This window comes from Castor canadensis, chromosome 3 (assembly GCF_047511655.1).
Source record: "Castor canadensis chromosome 3, mCasCan1.hap1v2, whole genome shotgun sequence".
NCBI lineage: Eukaryota > Metazoa > Chordata > Mammalia > Rodentia > Castoridae > Castor > Castor canadensis.
The window spans coordinates 83,974,113-83,994,906 of record NC_133388.1 but is presented as its reverse complement, the minus strand read 5'-3'; the positions used below and the strand labels follow the sequence as shown (position 1 = coordinate 83,994,906).

Here is a 20,794-nt window from a genome sequence, read left to right as displayed (position 1 = left end):
GAGAAAAGAAAACATATTTACACAAAAACCTGTATGTGAATGTTTTCAGCTACTTTATTTGCAATAGCTGAAAAATAAGATGTCCTTTGGTTATTAAATAGTTGTACAAAAACTGATATACTTACACCATCCAATACTATTCAGCAAATAAAAAAATAAACTATTGACACATACAGCAACTTACAGAGAATTGTGCTGAGTCAAAAAAAAGCCACTTCAAAAGGATCATATAGTGTATGATTCCATTTATGTAACATTCTTGGAATGATGAACTGATAAAAAAAGACCAGAATAATGATTTCTGGGGACTAAGAATGGTGATAAGGAACTGAGGTAAAGGAAGGAAGGATGGCTATAAAAGAGCCACATGAGCATCTCTGTGGTCATAAAAATTTTCTACTGTGAGTGTCCCTATGTCAATATGCTGATTGTGTTATTGCAGCACCATTCTGCAAGAATAACCATTGGTAGAAAGTGAGTACATGGGATTTGTCTATATTATTTCTTACACCTGAATGTGAATCTATATCTTCAAGCAATATTTAGTTTTCTATCTATAGACTGACAGACTCAAATATATAGATTTATACAACTCTAGTTTTATATATACATAACCATGTGCTGTTTAACAATGGGATACATTCTGTGAGATAAGTCATTAGTCAATTTCGTCATTGTGAGAACATTATAGAGTGCATTTACACAAGCCCAGATGGTACAGGTCAATCACTCCATGTGGACTTGAGGAGGTAAAGCCATAAGATGTATGGCACTGCCACTGGAGTTACATGGCACACTGACAGCAAGCTTTTGTAAAAGTGGAAGAAATATATCCTAAAATAATGATAAAGTATAGTATAACAAACACATGAACAGGTAACATGCTATTTATTATTTTCTATGCATCATATATACAGTATTGTGAACTGTACACATTGTATACTTTCATTTGATTGGCAGTGCAGTGGATTTTATTACACGAGCATCACCACAAAGTGGTGAGTAATGTGTTACACTATGAGAGTGACATCACTAGGCAACAGGAATTTTTCAGTTCCATTGTGCTCTTATGGGATCACTGTCATTTATATCATCTTCATTGACCAAAACATGGTTGTGCTACATGTGGCTGTACATATATATGTTCCTGTGTGGCCTCAAGTTCAGTTATGAGAATTATAGCAGCTAAGCCTATTTTACACTGCTAGTTATGTATTTGTATTATGTATGTGTATGTGAAAGCTATTAAGCAATTGTCTGTCAGTCTCAAATCTATCCAATCTGTTTGTTGTGTGCTTCTGAGACTAGGATTCCACAAAGCACATTTCTGATTTTTCAGCTTCTTCCCTGTTAAGCTGCAATAATAACAGGGAACAAAGAAAAACTAAAAGACTGGAGGATATTGAAGAGTCTCTCACTGTCTCATTTTGCTCTTCTGGGCTTTCTCTGGGTTTTGCATTCATCTGAGCATCATGCACTGATATGTCTCCTTACCTAAGAGTTGCAAGTTCTTCCAGGAGCAGCAGCGAATTCAATTTGTGTTTTTCCCAATACTTGCAAAAAGAGGCACAAAGAACAGGTGTCAGCAAATTTTTGCCCAGATAGTAAATATCTGAGGCTTTGTTGTCCTATGTTCTTGTAGCAGCAACCATAGACAATATTTACATGATTGAATATGGTAAGTGTAACTTTACCTATAGATACTGGAATTTGAATTTCACATAATTTTCACATCTTATAAAATAGTATTATTGATATAGGTTTGAGTTGCATCCCCTTCCAAAAGATATTTTGTAGTCCTAACCCTGTGCACCTGAGAATGTGATCTTTTGGAAATAAAAATTTGCAAATAAAATTATGATGAGGCCATTAGGGTGGCCCTAATCAAATGTGACTGTGTCCTCATAAGAACATGAAAGTATTATGCAAAAATATGGACCCTCAGAGAAAAGACCACTATGTTCTCATAGAAGAAGCACAGTGTGGAGTAGGAAGAAGCAGTAGTCCACTATGAGGAAGAAGAAGCAGAAAGCAGAGTGACACAGTTACATGACAACAACAAACATTGACAGACACCACTAGAAGCTAGAAGAGGACAAGGAAAGATGCTACTTCAGTCTCAAAGCAGTGGGTTGGCAGGGAGCATAGCCCTGCTGACTGCCTGATTTTGGAACTTCTTGCCTCCATAACTGTGAGAGAATGAATTTATGGTTATGGTGGCCCTACAAAACATACAATTATTCTTTTGATTTCTTTTATTTAAAAGTGTGTAAAAACATACTTAACTCATAGACCAAACCAAAAACAAAAGTTGGATCTGCTCTCTGGGTCATGGTACAAAGAATGTATTTGTCAAAGAGTTCTCTCCCCCTCCTCCACACCAAGATATCAGCACCATTTTAAACATTATAATTTCCTTATGTTTTCCTCCATTAAATTTTCATTACACAGTTCTTTTGCTTCTTCAGATAACTGTTTGATAACAATATATGTAGTTAACAATGGTTTACATGAAACTCTTTCTGTTAAAATAACTGAGTTCTTTCTCCTGACTACCCCCTGACTGGAATAATTTCCTTTTTAAAAAATTCTTCAAGATTTTGTAAAAAGTACACTGATCTGTAAAACTTTTTTGATGTCTTGGTAATTATTAAATTTAATTTTAGGAAATTAAGATAACTCTTTGCAGAGTTAGAATATCTGACATAAAAATTATATACTTTGCCACAAACTTTAATTAATAACCATTCTTGCTGTAATAAGCTCATTCTCTTAACAACTTTCAAGTACTTTAGAAGAACTAAAGAATGATACCATCTTGCCCTGGAGGAGACATGAATTCTGCCAGGGTCTTTAAAAGTTCAACATATACTTGCCCATTGGCACATCAATTCCATCTGAAGTGTTTATCTAAGAGAAACAGAAATTCATAAAAGGATATACTTGCACAAAATATTCACAATAGACTTATTGTTAATAATCCAAATCTGGAAATGATCTAAATACTTATTAAAATAATGGATAACCAAATTGGGATATAACACTACAATGAAATACTGCTCATTAGTAAATAAGAAAGAACTACTGCTAGGCAAAACAACACAGAAAATCTCAGAAACATTATTTTAAGCAAAAGAAATAAAGACACAGAGTGTATATTACATCTGGATAGGAGGAACTAGTTCTGAGCTTCTATAGCACAAGTAGGGTAACTACAGTCTATAACAATTTATGATGTATTCCAAAATAATTAGAAAAAAAGAGTCTGAGGTTTCCCAACACAGAGAAATGATAAGTGTTTGAGGAAAGGATAAGCTAATTCCCCTGATTTGATTTTACATGCTGTGTAAATGTGCCAGATTATCACACTATACCTCACAACATGTACAACTATTAGGTGCCATTAAAATTTTTATTTTTTTCATGGTTGTTTTTCATTATCATATTATTGTTGTACTGGGGGTACATTATGACATTTATAAAAGTGCTTACAATACATCTTAGTTAAATTCACCCCTCCATCATTCTCTTTTGTCCCTCTCCCCCAGCCCTACCCGGATGTTTTTTTTCCCTTGATTGTTGTGCTGGGTGAAGGTACATTGTGGCATTTACAAAAGTTCTTACAATGTATCACATATATCATACTGGAATTCACCTCCTCCACCACTCTCCTATCCTCTCTTCCCCCCATTCCTGGAGTACTTTCATTTTTGCATTTACATACATGTGTACACATTTATTTTTTGCACTGTATTCACCCTCCTACCCTTTTCCCTGCTTTCTCCCCCCTCCCACTGGTACCAACACCCTCCCCCCACCACAGGCAGGATCTGTTCTGCATTCCTGTTCTCCTGTTTTCTAGAAGGAAAAAGAAAAAATGACATTTTTTTAATTTGAGATAAAGGTAGCTACACAGGGAGTTTCCTTGTGATATTTCCATGTATATATGTATTATAACCCAAATTGGTTTATTGCCCATAATTTTCTTCATTCTACCTTAGCCCCTTTCTTATGGTGGTTTCAGTTGGTTTAAGATTTCTACATTCATTCTTGTATAAAGAATATATCAACCATATTCAAGTTCTTCATTTCCTTCTTTTATCCCACCCCTCTTGTCCATGACCTCCCCTTAGTGTGACCAGTGTTTCATAATATTGCTGTATTTGTATTAGGTCTATATTCCACATATGAAAAAGAACATGCTGTTTTTGGCCTTCTTAACCTGGCTAACTTCACTTAAAACAATGTTCTCCAGTTTCATCCATTTATCTGCAAATGAGAAAATTTCATTCTTCTTTGTGATTGAATAAAATTCCGTTGTATATAAAAACCACACTTTCTTAATCCATTCATCAGTAGTGGGGCATCTTGGCTGTTTCCTTAGCTTAACTATTGTGAATAGCACTGCGATAAACATGGGTGTGCAGGTGCCTTTGTTGTAACCTGACTTACATTCCTTTGTTTATATCCCCAGGAGTGGAATTGCTGGATCATATGGCAGTTCTATTTTCAGTTTTTTAAGAATCCTCCATACTGTTTTCCATAGCTAGTTTACACTCCTACCAGCAGCATATGAGGGTTCCTTTTTCCACAGATCTTTGCCAACATTTGTTGTTTGTGTTCTTGATGGTAACTATTCTAACAGGAGTGAGGTGGAATCTTAGTGTGGTTTTGATTTGCATTTCCTTTATGGCCAGGGATGGTGAGCATTTCTTCATGTGTTTTTTTAGCCATTTAGACTTCTTCTATTGAAAAGGCTTTGTTCAGTTCATTTGCCCATTTTTTAACTGTGTCATTGATTCTGGGGAGAGTTTAGATTTTTTTAGCTCCCTGTATAATCTGTTTATTGATCCCTTATCTGATGTATAGCCAGCAAAGATTTTCTCTACTTCTGTGGACAGCCTCTTCAATTTAGAGACCATTTCTTTTATTGTACAGAAGCTTTTTAATTTCATGTAGTCCCATTAATCAATCCTTTCTCTTACTTACTAAGCCATTTTGAGTTCTACTGAGGAAGTCCTGCCCATGCCTATTGCTTCCAGTTTATTCCCTGCTCTTTCCTATACTCACTTCAGGCCTTATATTAAGGTCCTTAATCTACTTTGAGTTGATATTTGTACAGGGTAAAAAAACATGGATCTACTTTCAGGTTTCTGCAGGCAGATATCCAGTGTTTCCAGCAACATTCGTTGTAGAGGCAGTCTTTTCTCCATCACGTGTTTTTGGCATCTTTGTCAAAAATTAGGTGGGCATGGCAACTCGGATTCATATCCAGGTCTTCTGTTCCGCTGGGCTTCATATCTGTTTTTGTGCCAGTACCATGCTGTTTTTATTGCTATGGCTTGTACTATAGTTTGAAGTCAGGTATTATGATACCTCTAGCATTGCTCTCTTTGCTCAATATTGCCTTGCTATCCGTGGTCTTTTGTGCTTCCAAATGAACTTTAGGGTAGATTTTGCACTATCTGTGATGAATGTCATTGGGATTTTGATGGGAATGGCTTTGAACATGTAGATTGCTTTTGGTAGCATAGCCATTTTTGCTATATTGGTTGAGTCTACCAATCCATGAGCATGGGAGATCTTTCCATCTTCTGTAGTCTTCTTTCATTTCTTTCCTTAATGGTTTGTAGTTTTCTTTGTAGAGGTTAGTCACATCTTCTGTTAAGTTTATTCCTAGGTATTTAATTTTTTTTGAGGATATTGTAAATGGAAGTGTTTTCCTATATTCTTTCTCAATCTGTTTATTGTTGGTGTACAGAAAGGCTACTGATTCTTGTAAATTGATTTTGTATCCTGTTACTTTGCTGAAGCTTTTATGGTGTCTGAGAGTTTTTGATGGAGTTTTTTGGGTGTGCTAGGTATAAGATCATGTTGTCTGAGAACAGGGATAATTTGACTTCTTCCTTACTTATTTATATTCCTTTTATTTCTCCTTCCTGTCTTACTGCTCTGCCTAAGAATTCCAACACTATGTTGAATAGGAGTGGAGAGAGTGAACACCCTTGTGTTCATCATACTGAATGTTCCCCATTCGGTATGATATTGGCTAGCTGTACAATGAAATACTGCTCATCATTAAATAAGAATGAACTACTTCTAGATAAAGCAACACAGAAAATGTCAGAAACATTATGTTAAGCAAAAGAAACAAGATGCAAAAAGTATGTATTACATCTGGACAGGAAGAATTAGTTCTAAGCTTCTATAGCACAAGTAGGGTAATGAGAGTCTACAACAATTTATGATGTATTCCAAAATAACTAGAAAAAAAGAAACAGGATTCCCAACACAGAGAAATGGTAAGTGTTTGAGAAATGGATATGCTAATTACCCTGATTTGATTTTACATATTGAGTAAATGTGCCAGATTATCACAGTATACCTCACAATATGTATAATTATTTTGTGCCAATTAAAGTTTCTAATTTTTTCAGAGTTTTTTATTATTATCATATTATTATTGTACTGGAGGTACATTGTGACATTTACAAAAGTGCTTACAATATATCTTAGCTAAATTCAACCCCCCATCTTTCTCTTTTGTCCCTTCTCCCCTCCATTTTAATAGTTTCAATAGGTCTCATTTTTTCATTTTCACACATGAGTACATAATATTTCCACTATATGAAACTTCCTACTCCTTTTCCTTATATTCTCCTCCCTCCCACTGGCTCCAACCCCCTGAGAGGACCTGATTTACCTTCCTGCTCTCCATTAAAAAAAAAAAAGACATCTTTGTTTAAGAGATCAATACAAAAAGCTTCATTATTACATTTCCACATATATTTGTATTGTATCCTGAATTGGTGCATCCCCTTCATTTTAAACAAAAAATAGTTTAAGTAATTTTGTTAATACAAAGTTTAAGAAAGGATAAAAATAATCATGATGGTAGGAATTAGAAAAATATTTGCCTTTTAAAACATATTTTAATGTATAGTAATCCTACCTTATTCAGGGATTCATTATTATACAAGGTTTTGACCAATCATGTTCAAAATATATAAGTAAATAAATAACTAAAATTAAAAGAAATTTCACAAGTAAATATTTAAAATTCTCACAAACACATTATGCAGCTCAGTGCTCCCAGCTGGTGTTGCCTTATCATCGGTTGTGTTAAAATCGTTGTGTGATATGCTGGGTGTTTCCCTGCCCTTGATTCTATGAAAATATGCCTCCCAAAAAGTAAATGGAGTCCAAACACAAGGTAAAAGTGAATGCACTTGATTGAAGTGATCAAGTGAAAATTTGAGATTTTTTGAAAAGCAGCATGTCTTTAGCAAAAGTTGGATAGTGTTATAGGAAAAATGAATGAAGCATCTGCAGTATTCAAAATAAAAAACATGAGCTATGATCAAGTCTTTGGTGAGTAATATTAGCATGTACAACAGTGGTTTTGTGACAGTGATGTGGCCTACTCCATACAGTTTCAAGTTATGGATGCTCAGACCCATTGAAGTGTGGTGATTTGGGTAATTTTAGAGTCCTGAACCCTCTGCACCCCCAGTAGTCTTGGTGTTTCCTCAACAGCTGTCTCCTTGGAACCAGATTCCCTGTGGATAACCAGGGTCTACTACACTTACTTGTCATCAGCTATCCTCTTCAGTAATAAATCTGTTCATGTCTTCTTCCTATTTTCTAACTGAATTTCTATTGTTATATTTTGAAAGTTATTTATTCTAGGACAGAATGTTGACTACAAAATGGCAGGAGTGAATTTGAGGGAGGCAGAAGTGTATTTTGATTTGGGAAAGGACTACAAAGACTTATACATTTGTCAAAGCTCGCTATCTGTACTCTCAATGTATATATTGCACTTTAGGTAAACTGTAGTTTAAAATTTTAGAACTAAAACTTTGGGAGAAAAAAGTATAACCTTTGAAATTATAGACTCTAAAATTTTCTTGGAGCAAGCTTTTGTGTCTCGCTCCCTGGTTATTACTGAACCTAACTGGGCTTAACTGGGTGGCAATAGGAGATGTAGAAAGGACACAGGATAGACAGACAGACAGACAGAAAGTTGGGGCCAGGTATGTTGGGTGCTTGAATGGAGACCACAACCCTCATTACTTCTTTTCTCTATTCTCTTCATTTTACTCTGCTTCTTTTCTCTATCTTTATTCTTTAAGGCCTTGCTCTTTTACAATTCTTTAAAACTTTGCTTCTAAAGTCTTTCCTTAAAACCTTGCTTTTTTTTTTTGAATTTTTAACAAGAAGAAAACTCCATGCTTTAATTAACTAATTCAAATAATTAATATTCATTAAAGAAGCACACAAATACTCTTCAAGTCCTTACCCTTTAATTAAAACTCATACAAATGATGATTCCCAAAAAAATTTTTCCCCTCACTGTGACTGGAGAGGAATGCAATTCCAGGACAATCTAAAGCATGCAATCATACAGGCATACTGCTTTATTAAAACAAGACTGACTTAATATCAGAACATTCATTAATAATTGAAGATCACATCATTAGGTTATAGGAGAAAAATATGGCCATCTGGAGTTAACATCCATTCTTTTTTTTGTTTATTTATTCGTATGTGCATACATTGTTTGGGCCATCTCTCCCCCCTGCCCCTCCCCCCGCCTACCCTCTTTCTCCTCACCCCCCTCACTTCCAGGCAGAATCTATTCTGCCCTTTTCTCCAATTTTGTTGAAGAGAAGACATAACCAATAATAAGACAGACAAAGTGTTTTTGCTAGTTGAGATAAGGATAGCTATACAGAGAGATTTCTAGCATTGCTTCCATGCACATGTGTATTACATTAAAAAGTGGGGCTATTTGGAGTCACTGGCAAAGCCTTCCCTAACTCGTGAGAAATCTAGGATTTTGACTTTATCAGTTCTGTATGCTTGTTATCTTACCTATTAAAAGGTTCAAGGTTTTACTTCAAGAATCAAAACTAAGTTAATACATGTGTATATATAATTAAAACTATGATGCTTACTGTTGTGGCTTCTTTGTATGTTAAATTTATATGTGTTTTCCAAGTGTATAAGCCTCAAAAGTGCAATGTATGAAAAAAACCACTGAACCAAGTTGGTGTCCTCCAAATTAAAAGTTAATGATGGTTTAAATTAGGGAATAAGGCACTTTGAAGGCCACACTTTTAGTGGACTAACCAAAGAGTGTCCTGCAGATGGCACGATATCATACATGTTTTCTTCCCTCCTTTAGTTACAACCTGAATGGAACTTCTTAAGTATTACGTACTGAGACAGAAGAGGGGATCTTACTGAAAACAGCAAATACACAGAATGTCCACAGATGCTTGGTAAGAGAGCTTGGCCCAGTAACCATGACAGTGACTCACTACAGCAGGGTGTGTCTCCTTCTCAAACATTGGAACTGAAGGTTGAGATTGAGAGGCAGTTAGTGATAGATGTGACTGGAAACAATAAGTCAAAAAGTGAGAATAATAGCAGCTCTAAATATGTAACGCCCATTATCTCACTTAATAATCAAACATAGATGATAGTATTGAAAATACTCCCATTTTCAAGACAAGGAAACAGGTCAAAAGAAGCTAACGTGCCTTATTGTAAAGGTAGTAAGCCAGAATTCTAACTCAAGTAACCTCATTCCAAGACTCCAAGCAAGCTACCATGCCATAAGCAGAGATAGGGACGAGCTGTGGATTACTGATAAGAGAAGGCACTAGAGGAAGGAACAGTGACCGTCAGCATCTGGGCAAGTGTGGGATCAGCCTCATCAGTCATTCCAGACACTGAGTAACACTTCACACTCCCAGGCACATACCAGTTCCTGGGATGCCTCACTGTGTTTCAGTGGTTTGTCATGTCCATCCTGGCTGTGCAATTCTTCTGGTTCCTGCAGAACCAGATTTCTTATTTTCACAAGTATCCTTACAATATGCCCTCCCTCCTCATTGCTTTGCATAAACTGTGGGATCACTCTTACCTCTCCAAAGTCTAAGACTGAAGTAGATGCCAAAAGATTATCCAGAAGTGGTTCTTAAAGTTTGGTGTACATTAGAATCACCTGGAATTCTCACTGAACCAGATTGCTGGGCTCCAACCCACAGCTACGTATTCACCAGGTCTGCCTAGGGGCCCAAGAATTTGCATGGGATGCTGATGCTACAGCTCCAGGGGCCTCAGATTGAGAGCAGCTAACCTGGTGCTTCCCCATTTGTAGACAGACTGACTGCAGCAGCCTCACCCAGGAGCTTGTTAGGAATGCAGGGTCTCAGGTCTCAGCACCCACACAGACCTCCTGCATCAGAATCTGCCTTTTAACAAGACCCCCCAGGAGCTCTGTGTGTTCATTACAGTTACAGAAGCACTGCAAGGAATACAGGAAGTTCTATAAAACACCCAGACATCCAGACTTCGGTGCCTGCTCCCTTCCTCCAAGATGCTAATTAAGCAAGGTTAGGAGTGTGGATCACACATGGGGTTTTTAGGTCTCTTGAGGCAATTGTAATGTGCAGCCAAGGTCGTGAGCCACTGACCTTTGGGTCATCCATCGACATTTTCTCTTGCCCCACACCAATTTACAAGATCTATTCTTCAAAGGAAAAAGAGTAGTCATTGCAATATTTATTAAACTGACAGAAGAGGAGAAAGAGTGGAGATAATATTGCATCTGAGATGTCCATTTTGGGCAAGACAGACTGCAGTTATAAAAAGTTGAAAAATAAAATGAGATCCACCATGTAAAATCATTTCTAATCCCAGCAAATACTACTGCAGCACTGATCTGCTGCAAATAAAAAAATATATACTTTCCCCAAACAAGTAAAGTACTTTCCCCTTGCCTGGTATTGTTTTTAATTAGATACATAGCTTTTGATAAGTTATCCCAATTCTCTGCACCTGAAAATCAACAAGAAACCTCTAGCTTATAGTGCACAAAGACTGAATTGGAATCTGTAAAAAGTTCCCAGTGCACGGCCGATCCATCTAGGGAGACCATAACCAGTGGTCTACTTGGGAGAACTCCTCAATTAAATTCCTTAATGATTAGATACTTAATGATCTGTAACACCCTCCTTAGCACCTGCTAAACTCACTTTAGTAAGGAGAGTGTCTCCAGCCTTCTCCAGGAAGCCATAGATGAGTCAGCCAGCAAAGCTGGAGGCAAAGCTGGATCCGTGCCAAAGAGGGACTGGTCAGCAAGTGCTTGAAAGCCAAGTTTGTCAGAAAGGTTTCCTGCAGCTTCAGTGGGCTGCAGAGTGGGCAGCAGGCAGCTCTGTAGATGTTACTCTCCTCTGAGAGCTCAGAATGGGAACCCAGTCAGAAAGAGTGTGGGCCAGAATTTCAAGGATTGTATTACCACCAGGAGAGCAGGGTAGGTTGTGAAGAGGTGAGAGCTCCACTAAGTCTCTTGAGAGATCACTGGACATAGCAAATGGGGAGACACAGGGATTGAGATGAAAAGCAAAACATAATTCTTTCAAGTTTGCTTCAGCCATGCTTCTACCTTATCCTCTTATTTAAAAGGTACCTCTTCTAATAGAAGTGTTGTAACGCTTTGGAAATGCTCAGAGGCATTTTTCAACTTGCAGCCTATATCCTCTGTGTACTGATGAGATTCTGAGACACATAATTAGCTGTCTGCAACTAGTTAATTAAGAGATACTGCAGTAGCTTGGCCTGGAGCACTAAGCAGATCTAGCTGATGAGATGGAATTGGCAAATAAGAGGATTGACAGGACATAGGGGACATGTGTTACTCACTTAGGGGTTTGTTTTTCCAGTGAGTAGATGAGCAGTGGCAGAGACTCCTATAGGTGGATGAGCCCTTCAAGAAGCCAGTTCTGGTCAGGAGAGAAGGATTTCATGACTATTTTGGGCCCATTGTAATAATCAAGCATAAGGTCCATTGATCAAAAGCCTCAAAACCATCTGCACCCTTACTTCGCCTTTGTCACGTAAGATAGAATAGTCACAGGACCTGGAGATGAGGATGTGGACATCTTTATGGCGAGGGGTCAGAGGGAGATTATTCTGCTTACTGCACAGGAGAACTTGGAGCCCTAGTCAAGGATGATAGCAGATGCCAGAAATGCCACATGCCAATTCTTCTGTGTGAGGCAAGGCTAAAAGGATATGAATAGGGAAGGAGGTGGTCAGAAGCATGCAGGTTTGAGGAAAGCAAATTGCAGCTCAGGACCCAAGCAGAGACTGGTGCAGTGCCAATGAAGGCTGGATTTTATAGAGTACCAGTTGCATTCTGGCACCACCATGAGTTTAAAAAATGTGTAATCCACACAAAAATCTCACCAATTAATGTTGTTTGTCCTTCAGTCTCTTATTTTTTTCTTATCCTCATCCCTTTTTTCTATTCTCTGATCTCCTCCACTACTTCCCTTCAACCCTTACTTTTTCTTCAAAGATAGATGAAAGGAAAAAAACTCATGTACTACTGGAGTAAAATTAACATTAACATTAGCTTCTGAATTTTGCCTCATATATACACTACATACCAGGGACATATGGTGTGATTACAACCGCCCCAGGAGCATTGCCTCTCATTCATCTATGAAAATTTTTGCAAAAGTACTTTAGTACCTATTATAAAAAAGCTTACAGTGTCATGAACCCCAGTAAGCATTAAAATGTAAATTAATGGGATGGAGAAAGTATAAAAAAATGACTTTTGGAGAAAAACAGCAGGTCAATGTGAAGTTCAGAGTCAAAGCAGTTGCTAGGGAATAGAGACTAAAGGTACTTATAGCACAGGCTGGAGCCTGCTGGTGCACAGGAGAAACCGAATTCTGTTCTGCCTGATGCAGTTCTGCCTGGAGCAGGTTTCTTTTTTTTTTTATTTTTATTTTATTTATATGTGCATACATTTGGGTCATTTCTCCCCCCTTCCCCACCCCCTTACCCCCCCCAACTCTCTCCCTTACCCCCCCCTTACCCCTCGCTACCAGGCAGAAACTATTCTGCCCTTATCTCTAATTTTGTTGAAGAGAGAGTATAAACAATAATAGGAAGGACCAAGGGTTTTTGCTAGTTGAGATAAGGAGAGCTATACAGGGAGTTGACTCACATTGATTTCCTGTGCATGTGTGTTACCTTCTAAGTTAATTCTTCTCGAACTAACCTTTTCTCTAGTTCCTGGTCCCCTTCTCCTATTGGCCTCAGTTGCTTTTAAGGTTATCTGCTTTAGTTTCTCTGCATTGAGGGCAACAAATGCTGTCTAGTTTTTCTGGGTGTCTTACCTATCCTCATACCTCCCTTGTGTGCTCTCACCTTATCGTGTGATCAAAGTCCAATCCCCTTGTTGTGTTTGCTCTTGATCTAATGTCCACATATGAGGGAGAACATACGATTTTTGGTCTTTTGGGCCAGGCTAACCTCACTCAGAATGATGTTCTCCAATTCCATCCATTTACCTGCGAATGATAACATTTTTTTCTTCTTCACGGCTGCATAAAATTCCATTGTGTATAGATACCACATTTTCTTGATCCATTCGTCAGTAGTGGGTCATCTTGGCTGTTTCCATAGCTTGGCTATTGTGAATAGTGCTTCAATAAACATGGTGTGCAGGTGCCTCTGGAGTAACCTGTGTTGCATTCCTTTGGGTATATCCCCAGGAGTGCGATTGCTGGATCATATGGCAGATCTATGTTTAGATTTTTGAGGAGTCTCCATATTTTTTTTCCTGAGTGGTTGCACCAGCTTGCATTCCAACCAGCAGTGTACAAGGGTTCCTTTTTCCCCCACATCCTCGCCAACACCTGTTGGTGGTGGTGTTTTTGAAGATGGCTATTCTAACAGGGGTGAGGTGGAATCTTAGCGTGGTTTTGATTTGCATTTCCTTTATGACTAGAGATGGTGAGCATTTTTTCATGTGGTTTTTGGTCATTTGAATTTCTTCTTTTGAGAAAGTTCTATTTAGTTCAGTTGCCCGTTTCTTTATTGGTTCATTGATTTTGAGAGTTTAGTTTCTTAAGTTCCCTGTATATTCTGGTTATCAGCCCTTTGTCTGATGTATAGCTGGCAAATATTTTCTCCCACTCTCTGGGTGGTCTCTTCAGTTTAGAGACCATTTCTTTTGTTGTGCAGAAGCTTTTTAATTTTATGAAGTCCCATTTGTCCATTCTTTCTCTTAGTTGCCAGGCTGCTGGGGTTCTATTGAGAAAGTCCTTGCCTATACCTATTACTTCCACAGTGTTTCTTGCTCCTTTCTGTACTTAATTTGCTCTTTTTAAACTTTGAAAATATGAACAACTGAAAATGGTATCTAAATTTTGTTCCTTTAATTAGTGTATTTATTCCATTAATTATGAATTTAGCATAATAATAATATATTCCTTGTATTTTTTTCTCAAGAATCTGTATTTGCCCACTTATTATCTTAGTTTTTTTTTCCATCTGTAAAACAGGATGGCAATAGTGACTACTAATAAGACATGTTGAGGATCAAACAATAAAATGAATAATAGCAACTTTATTTTTTTTCTGCCCAATTTGTTCTGATTTCTTGTGGACTGGCCCTGTAGCCATGAGCATAGTGTGTGTTGTAGCTACTATGATGTGGTCTGAGGAGCCCCAGTCACCCTGCCATACCTCCCCATTTTATTGTCTTTGTAGTACTGATGATTCTCAAAAATTATATTTTTCAGTGGTTTGGGCTCTTGTCTCTCCCTCCCCAATACAACCAGGATTTAGTCTCTCCTCTTTACTGGTATTTCTCTACCATCAAACAGCATTTAGCACATAATAGGTTCTCAATTAATACTTTCTGGCTAAATAACTGAATCTCTCTCACTGCCAGAATCTCTCGATTTTGTTAGAAATTTAGGAACAATGTGTATTTACCTCTTTTCCAAAGACAAGACATGAAGCTCCATGCACCTTCCCACATCTATTCATTCACTCATACTTCTCGACTCTTCTTGTCTCTTCCCCAAGTGTCACACTTACAATCTCAATTCACAGTGCTGTCAACAATTACTCCTTAACATTGCACTGCACTGGTTCACACATAGATCACAGCTTCTTCTAGCATATATACTGTCTAATTGGGAATAAAGAGAACAAAGAGAAAAGAACAACACTGAACTGATTGCCTACAGAGCATTGTCATCATGCAAGTAGGAATGCAGTTGTCTGACTCCCTGGTTGGAATTCTTGAGCTAGCACAAACTATGCTGGTAACAGAGTGTTTTCACGTCTTCTGCCAAACGATGTGTACTTTTCCAAGCCAGAGTATGAGCAATAGAGTCCATGACTGTGCGCTTACTCCAACACCACTGATGTGGCAGGTTGTAGAAACCCTCTCCAACTCCAGTAAATCACCTTCCTATACCTTGATCAGAGCTCCTATAATTAAAAAATATTTGTATGTTTTGACAGGAATTTCCAAGGACTGTCAAGCGAAGACAGATTTGGTACTTCTAATTTTAAATTCATTTTCTTTCTCATGCAGTAAGAAGTTTTATACATTTTTCTTAGGTACTTTGTCTTATTTTGTTTTCATTTTGTAATTAATATGGCTTCAAATGTGTTTTAATATCTTGAAATAAATTTCCTTTTAATTAATAACTACTATGGTCTACAGTACATGAATAACCATTTTAAGAGCTAATAATTATGTAAGTTTCAGGATTTCTTTGTTTTGTTTTGTTTCATTTGTATTTGACAGTACTGGGGTTTGAAAACAAGGCCTTGTGCTTGCTAGGCAGGTGCTCTACCACTTAAGCCATTCCTTCAGCCCTTCAGAATTTCTTTGAAAAATGAAAAGGCAGAAAGAACATGTGAGTTGGTTTGGGAACTGAATACTCCCTAATGAAAAAAACTTTCTGCAGTTTCTGTGGAACTTGGTGTACCCAGTTCTCCCAATTCCTACATCTATCTCAACTTCTCTGTCTCTGCTTATGGCTACTTGGCTTCTTTATGAATCAAATGGAAATCTACTCCAGTAACTTCAAATTTATGTCCTGACCACCCTCAGAGCATTCCATATTGGAACAAGGGAAAAATACCCTCTTCTCTCCTTATTCCACTTGAAACACTAAAAACCTATTAACAGGGTGCACTTCACCTTAGAGACACAATACCTGTGTCTTTTCTTTACTTGCTTAGAGAGTCTCTGGTAAAGAGATGAGAAGTTGGCTAGATAAACAAACCTCTTCACCTGTTCTATCATATGATTAGAGCCAATGTTCATTTGATGAGGCCAAACACCCAGTGTGTCTAAAATGGAGGCACACTTATTTGTTTCTTCCAGATAAGGCCTGGGAATGACATCTTGGGAACAAGGACAGAGCAGCCTGATATTAATGAGGTGGGCAAAGATGTTTACTAGGATGAACATAACAAGCAAACTAAAATATCCCCAGTAAGGCATCTGATGACAGACTGTGTCTCCCTCCAAGTCTGGCTGTCCTGCTATTGTTGGAGTGGTGATAACTAATTCCAGCTCAGTACTCTTCAAAATGTTCCTCATAAATTGGTGACTTAATACTTTATGACAGGATATTCTTCGTTATGGGAATCTAAGTGATTTTATTAGCATTACTCATGATATTGATTTTTATAATTCAGAAAATGTTAGAAACTCGAATGTCTATAAAACCAGGACTTACAAAACTATCTTGTTCTGGGTTGTATGAGAACAGTGGAGGGATTTATTGGTCTTTAATAAAACCATATTTTATTACCACAGGAACTCTCAGCATTGCACAAATACAGAGGCTCAAAAGGAATAAAAACACTAACACTGATTCAAAGCACTCTCTGACATACGAAGACGGCAAAGTAAAATGGTGCACAAATATATAAAATTCTGAAACAGTTACTTGTGTGGAAGTTTAAAGTTTAATATGTTTAAAAATTTTCAAATTTCTTAGTTGAGAAGATCAATTTTTTTAAATGTTTAGTACATCAACAAAAGTGAACATCAGTAAGACCTATCCCAGGTACTAATGAACCTAGATGATTCAATGGAGACAGATCTATCTCTTTTTTTTTTACAGTATGTTAAAAGACATTTAAATCTCTGATGTTCTCACATTATTCTTCAGAAGAGTTCAAAGACAAGGCTTTGATAGTGATGGCTTTGAACATGAGCAGATCTTCATTTCTAAGAGTAAATCAGAAACAAGGTCAAGACAGTGACAGCAAAGAGCAAATGTGGTCCAGGAGCCTGTCCACAAGGTCACCAGTGGAAAGGGCAGCTCAGTGAGTATTTTTTCCAACTCTCTCAGCCACATAGAACTGGGTCTTGGGCTTGGACTACTTCTTTACCAAGTGATAAAGAGTCCTCACAGCCCATGCCAGACTTGTTACCATATGTGGGAGCATTTCAGATTCAATGTATACCTCTTTGCCCTGGTTATGTATGTACGTCTGTGTGTGTGTGTGTATGTGTGTGTGTGTTTGTGTGTGTGTGATAGCATCTAGCCAACCCCACTACTATAATCTGTCCCTTATGGTGAGGAAACAGGGTCCTTCAACAATAACATAAGAGAATTGCATGCAGACCAATTGCCTGATGTCAGTTGTCACAGGGAACTGACACCCAGCACTAAAGCAGGTCTTGAGCAGTGTCTTCTCTGGGTTGAGTGAAGTATTGCTCCATCCAGTACTTTATTGTGTAGTAGTTTCTTTGGGGAGTCTAATACCAAGATGTGATAGGCAGAAGTGGCTCAGACTTCTGCTCCTGTACTCAGCAAAAGATGCCACTTGTTTGGCAGTCATGCTTCAGATATGGCAAGAGGTCTGGTTCATGGGCACCTTAGGGCAAGGACAAGTTAAAAACACTAAGATAACTGCATAAGCAGATGAGCTTCCAAGTTATCCCAGAGGACTTCTAACAGCACAGGGAGATCTCTAAGATGAGTTCCTCCATTTTCTCTTGAACAGGTTTTAGAAACCTCTAGCAATGTATTGGCCTGAATATAATTTGTGAATCTAACCAACCAGTGAGCAAACCATGAACTGTCTAAATTGCAACCAACCTTAAAAGCCATGTGATCTAAGTTCCTACATGAGTGGCCACGACATGAGGGCTTCTGACTTAGTAAGTCTAGAATTAGGCCCAAAAACTTTTACTTTTAACAAGCTCCACTGTTGGAAAAGCAACTTGGAAAGAGTCAGATCAGACTGATAGAGCTCAGGACATAGAAGTCTGGCCCACCTGCTGCCTGGGTGCATAGACTTAGTAGTCAATGGGGAATATTACAGACAGGAAACTGTGGTGTTCAGCAAAGTACTGGGGCACAGCATCAAATAGAGATCCAAACAGACTGGCAGGCAAAAGAGCCTGCAGACTTAAAGTGTGAATACATACTCATTTTTTAATCTTTCTGAACCATAGGATCATTTTTTTAAGTAGGTAGGATAATTCTTACTCCACAGAGTTTGAAAGTATGGCGCCTGGTACATTTCAAATGAGGAAATACAAATGGCCAATAAAAATGTTCAACATCTTTAGCTATCAGGGAAATGAAAATCAAAACTAAATTGAGATTCTATGTCACCTCAGTCAGAATGACCATGGTCAAGAAAACAAACAACAATAAATGCTGGTGAGGATATAGAGAAAAAGGAACCCTTGTACAATGTTGGTGGGACTGTAAATGAATGCAACAACTGTGGAAATCCCTCAAGAAACTAAAAATAGCACTTCCATAGGATCCAGCTATACCACATCTGAGTATATAACCTAAAGAATTGAAGTCAACATGCAATAGAAGTACCTCAATACCGGGGTCATTACTACATGACTCACAATAGTGATTATGGAATCAGCCTAAGTGTCTATCAACATACGAATGCATAAAGAAAATGTAGTATGTGTACACAATGGGGTATATATTCAGCCATAAAGAAGAGTGAACTTATGTCATTTGCAGGAAAATACTAGAACTAGAGACCATCTTGTCAAGTAAAATAAGCTAGTCCCACAAAGAGAAGTATTGCATATTTTCTCTCATACGTAGACCGTAGGGGAAGATAAAGGACATGATCATGAAAGGGGGATTATTAGGGATGTGAAAGGGGAAGAGAAGAAGGCGAGGAAAAATAAGAAGTGTAATAGAGGGGGTAAATATGGTCAAAGTACATTATATGCAGGCATGGAAATGTCACAATAAAACCCCTTTGCACAATTAAAAATGCAATGTCTAAAAGAAATTCCATGGAATCTGAAAGGAAATGTGTTAAGAAATCTACCACAGTTTTCTGTATCTGGTTAACTTTACTATCTAGCTTTAAAGTCCTCCGTTGCTCAGTCAGACTCTACACAGCAAACACATTTCTCACCACTGCTTTGAGCCCTGCACTCCACACAGGACTCCGTGCAAGGCTCCTTTCCCATCCTCTCCTTGCAAGGCGGTTGTCCTCACTTTACGTTCTTCCCTTCCTCCTTCCTTATATAAACAGCTAATCCGTATGCACCACTTACTCTGTGCCAAGCACTGTACTGAGAATTTTGTCGGCCTTATTTCAGGGTCACAATTATTCCATGAGGCAGCTATTATTTCAGCACTTTTACTAATGAGGAAAGTGAGACTTTTTTTTTTTCTTTGACACAGGCTCTCACTATGTAACTCAAGGGACCTATGATCTTCCTACCTCAGCTGGGATCACAAGTGTGTCCACCATGCCTGGCTAAACTGAGATTTTTAAGAAGAGACATAGTGTACATAAAATGATACACTTTGTAAATGTCAGAGCCATGAGTAGTCTCAGGTTTATCTGTGGCCAAAGCCCTTCTCTTGGCCCCTGTGGTATACTCTCTGCTGTTGTCCCAAGTTGTCTGCCATTGAAAGCTGAACTAACCACCACCCCCTCCATGAGGTGGAGGGCTATTCTAGGCTTCACCAGATCAAAAGAAACACCAAAAAAATTATTTAAGCACATCAAAGTCTGGAAACCAAATACAGAATCAGTGAGAACACTTCATTATCCCTTGCAAAAGGTGCCCTCGGGCAAACAGGGAAACAGCAAAGCTCACTGAATACTTGAGTCTTTTTCCAGGAAGACATTAGCAAAGACTTGTTTTTTAACACTTAGTCAGAATCGTGAAAACAAATAGTGATAAATGCTTTAGGAAAATCACTCTAAATGTTGGTTTTAACACCATCTTAAGTGGAAAGGGTATTTTAGGATGAACAAGTCAAAGTCTGATGAATTCCCATCTCTGCATCTTTCCTCTGTGCTAGCATTTTACTGTTACAAGCCCTGGCTGGACCCCCTCAGGGATTGGACAGGAGACATTGAAATCCTCTGGCCTCACACTTTTGGACTATAGTCACTTGGCACGTATCTCACACTCAGTTTCAAAAAGTAAGAGATAATAGATAGATTGATCCAATTATACATATATGCATAGATCTATATATCTATATGCCAATCTAGATGATAGATAGATAATATATGCCTATCATGTGGAAGGTGATTTGGCACAGTTTAACAAAGATTTATAAAGAGACTGCTAAATGCTAGCTATTGTAATTAGGCACTAGCAATAAAATTAGAACAAGATCTGGTCCATGCTCCTAAATAGTTTATACTTACATTTATATGTTACTTCATTTAACCATAAATTAACTCTGTAAGTTATTTTGAACAGAATTTTACAAGACACCAGGGGACATGCAGAAAAATTAAGTAACTTGCTCAAATCTACGCAGAAAAGAGTGGCAGATGTCTCTGCCACCAACAAACAACTTACCATGATAGGCTGCCTGCAAGACTTTCCAAGATCTGATTTCCACTTTGATCCTGTTTCTAGCAGTTCAACTGATATATGAATTGCCTTCACTGATTCCTCTTCCAATAACTTTGCTGGATT

The 20,794-nt window shown here is 37.9% G+C and overlaps 1 protein-coding gene and 1 long non-coding RNA gene across 3 annotated transcripts in view; both read right to left on the bottom strand.

Moving 5' to 3' along the window:
- LOC141410465 (inhibitor of Bruton tyrosine kinase-like) overlaps nt 1–20,794 on the bottom strand; it is a 973,048-nt gene that overhangs the window by 365,313 nt on the left and 586,941 nt on the right. The gene's annotated exons all lie outside the window — the stretch shown is intronic.
- LOC141421237 (uncharacterized) overlaps nt 14,724–20,794 on the bottom strand; it is a 32,013-nt gene continuing 25,942 nt past the window's right edge. Inside the window, exon 5 of the long non-coding RNA XR_012445865.1 lies at nt 14,724–15,010. This is a non-coding gene — a long non-coding RNA (uncharacterized lncRNA). The remainder of the gene's footprint in view (nt 15,011–20,794) is intronic.